This window comes from Camelus bactrianus, chromosome 24, assembly GCF_048773025.1.
Source record: "Camelus bactrianus isolate YW-2024 breed Bactrian camel chromosome 24, ASM4877302v1, whole genome shotgun sequence".
Lineage (NCBI taxonomy): Eukaryota > Metazoa > Chordata > Mammalia > Artiodactyla > Camelidae > Camelus > Camelus bactrianus.
In genome coordinates, this window is record NC_133562.1 from 21,235,498 (window position 1) to 21,243,088 (window position 7,591).

At 40.8% G+C, this 7,591-nt stretch overlaps 1 pseudogene; it reads left to right on the forward strand.

Annotated features, from left to right (window-relative positions):
- Nucleotides 1–4,848: 4,848 nt before the first annotated feature.
- Nucleotides 4,849–6,104, forward strand: LOC105071658 (ferritin light chain-like; annotated as a pseudogene).
- The last annotated feature ends 1,487 nt before the right edge of the window (nt 6,105–7,591 follow it).

Below are 7,591 nucleotides of genomic sequence, written 5' to 3' on the forward strand. Positions count from 1 at the left end.
TTTGGTAAGTTCAGTTACTAAATGTCACATTGCTTTTTTTTTTTAAAGTGGTAGAATTATTGTTTGCTAAATTACAGAATTTCTGCCATCGGCCAGCTTCTGTCCAGCACACCTGTCGCTCTTTTGCTGAATCCCTTTCTCCCTCAGTGGGGGCCGGATTCCTCAGCTTAGTGTTGGGTGTAACTGGAGTGAATAACAACTTGCTCGAAGAATGACTGCTTCAATCAGTAAGACTTAACTGGACTTGAAAACGGAAACGCGCCACCAACACGTAGTGGAATAAATCCCGTCCAAGGAGTCAGGAAGCTCTACCCGTGTTGTTGGTTTATCAGCGACTTATAAGGTGAAGCTGAACATATAACACAACTACTCAAGGCTTCCTTTTCGTTCATCTATCAATTATGTGTTCTAATCTGGGAAAAACAGAGCCAAGGATGGAATGAGTTAATGTCTGTGCAAGTCTTTTAGCTAAATGCAAAGCACACTGTTACACGCTGCTGTGTTTTTACCTTGAGAGACATTTGGAAAGAATGCACTAAGTCTTCACATTTTTTTTAAGTGGAAGAATTTGGGAACAGAAGGGTAAAAATAGAAGATATGTCTTTTCAAGAGGCTGGTAAAGGAATTAAGAGTCTCGAGAGGGTCTCAGGGGCCAAGTAGCCAAGTGGGATTCGTGCTGAGGCAGGCGGGCCGGCAGGCAACTTCTCAAGACAACAAAAATAAAACTTCAAGAACCCACTAACTTCAGTTAATAATGTCTAGGATTACAGAGCCCAAAACGAGAGGGTCCTCTGCACTCACCTGTCTACTGCCCTTTGTCAGATTTTCGCACACGAAATATTCGGCAAAATCCTCCCTGATTTTCTCCCGTCGGTGTACCTCTCAAGAGTATGATGCTATATTGAAAAATGTACAGTCTTAAAGAATCAGAGGTCGGAGGCAAGAATGTCTCCTGGCCTCGTAACAGAGCTCAGAACTGAAGGACTCACTAGACTCTTTGAGACTTTGTTTTATGTAAATGTTCCCACCTCCTGGAGAGTCCTCCCTTATGACTTTGTTAGAAAGGCCATATATTTCCAGTTTTCATTTAGGGAAAGCATTTGTTAATTCAGGGAAAGAGAGAAGCTGATTCCATGGGGCGCACTGACACGGATGAGACATAACACCAGAGCCCAGTGATGGTGCGAGACCAGGAAGGCGCCAGCAAAGTACAGTGAAAGGCACAAGATGCTTCTGCTGCACACGAAGGGGAGGGCGGGGCCTTGTGAGGACGTAAAACCACCCTCTGGAAAGTGCTCCTTCAGTGTGTATTTGGGGGGCAGAGCACGTAAGGGGGGGGTTGTCTCTGGAAAGGTAGCACTTAGGGTCTTCAGAGACAAACTTTTGGTCCAGCCATTTTGTTAAGGCGGGTTAAGTCGGTCTGAAACAGCGTATGCTGGCTGGAAAACTATTTGGCCTTCACTGGCTCCTCGGTCATTCTTTTGCTTGAGTGGCTAAATGAAGAGTATGTCATTCTGTCATAGCAAAAATCTGGAGAAGGGGAAAAAAAAAATTAAATCGATCCTCTCCATCTCAGAAAAGCTTAGTTTCATTGGCATCTAACTGACACAAATACTCTTCACTGGGCTTCTGTTTGCTGATGATAATTAAATATTCCTGTCTTCAACTTCACAGCCAAATGCCCTGGCTGATGGGTAGGACAATGCTCTCCACTCCTAAAGGATGGGACTGGAATTACGCTCGCTTTAAATGCCTCTGAGCACAGACATGCATCTGCCTGGGTTCTCTCTTTCCCTTTGTAAAATCTGTCCCATTCGCCAAATGCAAGAAACTCTTAAAACAAAAAATAATAAAATCTGTAATGTGCCATACATCGACATTTGCAGCCCTATTGTGGCTATTAATTAGAGCCTATTCATATAAAAATCTGGATTGCAGATGAATAATTAAAGCAATTGATGAACTTACAGATTTTCAGTTATTTCTTAAAACACTGAGAAATGAATTGCGAAGGGGAAAAAGTGAGGTGACAGTAAGGCAAGCAAGAGATCTGGGTGACATTATTTATCACCATTTTGCCACCGAGTGTTCCAGCTGGGAGACCTTGATCGTCTTATATTTTTTGTTTGCTTGTCTGCTCGCTTGTCTTTGTAACCCACAGCCTCCCTGAAGTCAGATGGAAGTGAAACGGTACAGTGAGGGACCACAATTTTGTCCCAAGACGATGGTAAAATTTAGAGTCCTCTCTCCCTTAAGAAATGAATGAATAGCAATTGTCCTCGGTGGCTTTCAATAACCAGTAAGATTAACCCCAGAAAAACCTCTTGTAGTTGGGACACTGATTGTCCTTTCTCATCTGGGCCACAGGCTATTTGAAGAACCTCAGTCACATCTTTGCAAGGGACAGGGGTGAGGTGAGGTCAGGAGTGACGCCATCTCGTTTTCTTCTTTAGAATTCCTCTGCTCAGGACAAGTCCCCACACACAGTCCAGCTGGGAATTGGGGGCATCACCTGGAGACTTTAGACCCTAAAAATGCTTTATTTAGAGAGTTACATACTTTAGAGTTTTGCTTTTTATTTCTTGCTTCACCTTACCTGAAAATTACCTTAGGACTCCATTCTGCTCTGCTGCAATTGATCAGACCAAAATCTTCCTACTTTATTTAAGAAATAGAACATCTGAAATTCAGCAACAGGAAAAGAAGGAAAATCTGACAAATACAAGATGCTAGATGAATGGAATTAAGATTATCAAAGTCTCAAAATGAGCTTCCCCCCCCCTTCTTTCCTTTTGTTTTCCTGATTTATACAATTTGAAATGAAGGCATGTGAATTAGATTCTTGAAACAGCCTAAGTGTGTCCTTTGGATCTTCTTCCTTGTCAATACTAAAAAAATAAAATAAAATAAAATAAAATAAAATAAAATAAAATAAAATAAAATAAAATAAAACCTTTATGGTGAAACTATTAGCATTTTTTTAGCTCTTGTTTAACTTTAGAAGTTAGAGCAATGTAAGTCACTAATGTAAGCATGCATGATGCAAACCATTAGGTTCAGAAGATCTCAGATCTGAGCTGAGCTGGGAAGGAATTTGTATGAGAAAAAAGGAAGGGGGGGCTGCATGCACAGCCCTTTCCTTTAGCGTAGGTGGCCACATGCCGAAATTGGATGTGATCTGATTTCCTAGCTTCTGCTCTCATAGATAGATTTGCATTTATCGGGTTAAGTTTTGTCCATATCCTGTGTTAGACACCTTATCTCTGGTCTTCATCACAACCCGGAAAGTCAATATTCATCAGCCTGGCTTATAAAATACGTGGTGCACCTTGGAACTGAACCATCTTGCTTCAAAGTCAGTACCATTCTGGTGCACCATGCGACTTCCATGTGATTGGCGGTACGTACGGCAGTGGAAGTAAAGGGGGCTTAAATAACGCTAAGGACTCCGTGGTGGCTGGACTGAGCATTTACATTGGGGAGTAGATGAGTTACGTTTAAGTAGATGGTTTTGAGTCAGTTAAGGGTGGTCCTCAAATAGCAGAAGTGAGGACCCAGCTGTATTCCGGAAACTACGGAGAGCCATTCAAGAAGGGTCAGGGGGTGAATGCAACTGACGTTATAAAATATATACGTATATTCAATATAATTTTAATTTTTGGTATGGAAGCTCCTACACAGAGCCAAGAATATAAAAACTACTGTTCAGTAAGTTTTAATAAAAAGAACCAATGGAATTCAGTTATGAATCTATTTACTGAATGAATTAAAATTAAATCAGGGGTCCCATCATATTTCTATTCATGGACAAGACTTCACTGATTAATTTTAGTGCCAGAGGCAGGTCTTGAACCCAAGTTCCTGTCATTTCTGGACACTCACTGAACAATCGTGTGTTAGGTGCTGGCATTTGCAATGAGTATCTACTGAGTGCCTGCTATGCAAAGCAAATATATATTGAACACATGCAATGAAAAGAATAGACTGGGATTTCAAAATTGTAGAATAGATAAACAAGATTATACTGTATAGCACAGGGAAATATACACAAGATCTCATGGCAGCTCACAGAGAAAGGAATGTGACAATGAATATATGTATGTTCATGTATAACTGAAAAATTGTGCTCTACACTGGAATTTGACACAACATTGTAAAATGATTATAAATCAATAAAAAATGTTAATAAAAAAAGGAAAGAAACAAATTTTGGTGCTTTGTAGATACCAAGAAGTTTACAAATAACACCTCCCTTTCAAAATACTTAAAATCTTGTTACAGAATTAGACTTAATCATTTGGAAGCTCTATTAATTAAAAACAAAAAGGAGCAATAGTAGTTCACTAGTTAAAAAAAAATAAGGAAATATGGGAGTGTATAGCAAGCAATGGCTCAGACAATATTGAACAACTCAATCTTTATAACAAATTATCTCCCAAGTTTGAAGGCAAGTTTCTACACACCTGTTGTGAATGTCAAAATGTTAAACGTATAAGCTATGCAGATTTATTTGTGAAAACCAAGTGCTTAGAGTGTTTCTCACCAGCATACTACAATCGCACAAAACCAAATCTGAAAAATTATGCAGCTGCTTGGTGAGCTCCAAGTCAAGAGTACGTTAAATTTTCTTTTAGGCACTGACTGTAACCTTCAGATCACAAAGGAAATGACTCATGGAAATGACTCATGGAAATGAAAGATGACCTACTTCTACTCTGTGACTTGGTAATCACATGCTAAACCAAGAACAAACATACTCGGCAGTTCACTCTGTGGTCCCAAGGATCTATCTCTTGCTTCCACAGGATTTGGGTGGAACAGACCCAGGGACACCCCTTGCTTCAGCTTCTGACCACCCTTTTGTCCAGTCACAACCTCAGAACCAGCCACGCTGCTGCCCTCAGCCTCTGGGACCAGCCAACACCATTTTTTGACCAATTAACCATGAGCCCCCAGATTCGTCAGAAATATTCCATCCAGGTGGAGGCCGCCATCAACCACCCCATCCACACGCATCCACGGGCCTCCTACACCTACCTCTCTCTGGACTTCTATTTCTACCACGACGATGTGGCTCTGGAGGGCATGGGCCACTTCTGCAAATTGGCCAAGGAGAAGTCTGAGGGTGCCGAGCATCTCTTGAAAAGGCAAAACTATCGCAGCAGCCATGCCCTCTTCCAGGATGATCAGAAGCCGTCTCAAGATGAGTAGGGTAGGAAGCTGTGGTATATCTATACAATGGAATACTACTCAGCCATAAAAAATAATAAAATAATGCCATTTGCAGCAACATGGATGGACCTGGAGATTGTCATTCTAAGTGAAGTAAACCAGAAAGAGAAAGAAAAATACCATATGATATCACTCATATGTGGAATCTAAAAAACACAAAACAAAACAAACAATGAAAAAAAAAAATGAACGTATATATAAAACAGAAACAGACTCACAGACATAGAAAACAGACTTATGGTTACCAGAGGAGAAGGGTGTGGGAAGGGATAAACTGGGAGTTTGAGATTTGCAGATACTGACCGGTATATATATGAAATAAACAAGTTTATGCTGTATAGCATAAGGAACTACATTTGGTATCTTATAGTAGCTCACAGTGAAAATGAATATGAAAATAAATATGTATGTATTCATATATGACTGAAGCACTGTGCTGTACACCAGAAATTGACACAACATTGTGAACTGACTATACTTCAATTAAAAAAAAAAAAAAAAGAGTAGGGTAAAACCCAGGATGCTGCTGAAGCCACCGTGGTCCTGAAGAAAAACCTGAACCAAGCCTTTTTCGATCTGTGAGCCCTGGGTTCTGCCGGCCAGACCCCCACCACTGTGACTTCCAGGACAGGCGCTTCCTGTATGAGAAGGTGAAACTCATCAAGAAGATAAGGGACCACCTGACAAGTCTCCGCAGGCTGGTTGGTGCCAGGCTGGGCTGGGCTGGGCGAGCATCTCTTTGAAGGTGTCACCCTCAAACACAGCTAGGACCCTCAGGAACCTAGCCTTTAAGGAGCCCCTGTGGTGTCAGAGCTTCTGCCTGAAGCTTCTCTCTGCAGCTTTTTAACCACTCTGAACCAAATTGAAAAGAGCTTTTTTCAGGGAAAGAAAAACAAAAGAATAAATAAGCGGCCCATAAGCAACCCTATGGCCTCTTCTAAGAAGGTTGTCACTGTTGGCTTCCCTTCCTGCCTCCACATGTTTCCATGGCCCATATTTTTTCATTTGTTGAGAGGCCCTCCTACTGACAATTGGACCTATTTGATAGCCATAGATGGACTCTGGGTGGTCCTGATTTCTGCTTCTGGTTTTCCCTTTAGGGTCACTGTACCCACTTCAGTACCACCCCTTTCTGGATCTCAGGTGTAGACATTACATGTGCCCGTGTAAGTCAGCTTGTTCTCAGTTCAGGCAAGAAGGTCATCCCTGTTCTCATGGTAGAGTGATGGCCAAAGAAAGCACCTCACCAATGAAGAGACCACTCTTAGCCACCTATTCCATAACCATAAAAAAAAAAAAAAAAAACAGATTATCCAACTCAAGTCATATCTCAAATCTAGGTCTATCTATACATATTGGATGAGAAGGTGGCTGCGTATTATGACTGGCACCAGAAACATACTCACATCTCTAACTGCTCTGCAAAAATATAGCTTCCTGCAGTCAGAACTTCCTGTATTAGTCAGCTCTGCAAAAGACATTCAATTGCAAACGTCCTCCCTTGTAGAATGAGATCCACGTATATCAACAACTTAATTCTGAGTTGACATAAAACCTGTAGCTGGATTTATCCTGTAAGTTAGATACATTCTAACAAGGTTGGAGGCTTAGGAAAGATGTAGCTGGAGTGGAAAGAGCTTATCTGGAACATCTACAGTGGAATCAAGACAGGTTCACAAGACCATTCTGTGGGCATTGGGGAAGGGAGGTAATTTTAAAAGTAAGTGTTTAGTACTGTAATGACCCAATTATTTATATTTTTTCTAGCTATCTGGTCAATGGCTTGCTTATACAGATTACCTACAAGATCTGGGATTTTATAGCATTTGGAGACAGTTGAGTCACTCGGATTCTTCCATTTTTTGACCCTTCTAAAGGTCAAGAACATTCTGTTATTTCAAAATTTTAGGTATTCTTCCACCATTAACACCATTAACACCATTAACACCATTAACACCATTAACAAGACCCATCAGACCCTTTCATTGCAGACGGAACACACTGAAGATCATTCCCTCTGCTATGAATGAATATCGGGTAAAGTATTCAGACTTCAGTCTGCCTTTTTATTTTAATTCATTATGTAAATCCTGAAACACTTCTTCAGATGTATTCAAACCCTTCTTTATGTTGTAATCTATATGATAATGCCATGAAAATCTCATCAGACATTTTATCCTGCTCTATTCTTTGGTGATTTACAAAGTGATGGTAGCTACTCTGCCAAAGGACACTTCTCCTCAGCTCTCATCAAAATACAGCCACTTTGAAGATGCTTGAATTACATGTCTCTATTACCTGTCAGCCAACAAGAAATGTGGCTGTATCTGTATACACTGGTAAAAGGATGTAAAAGCAA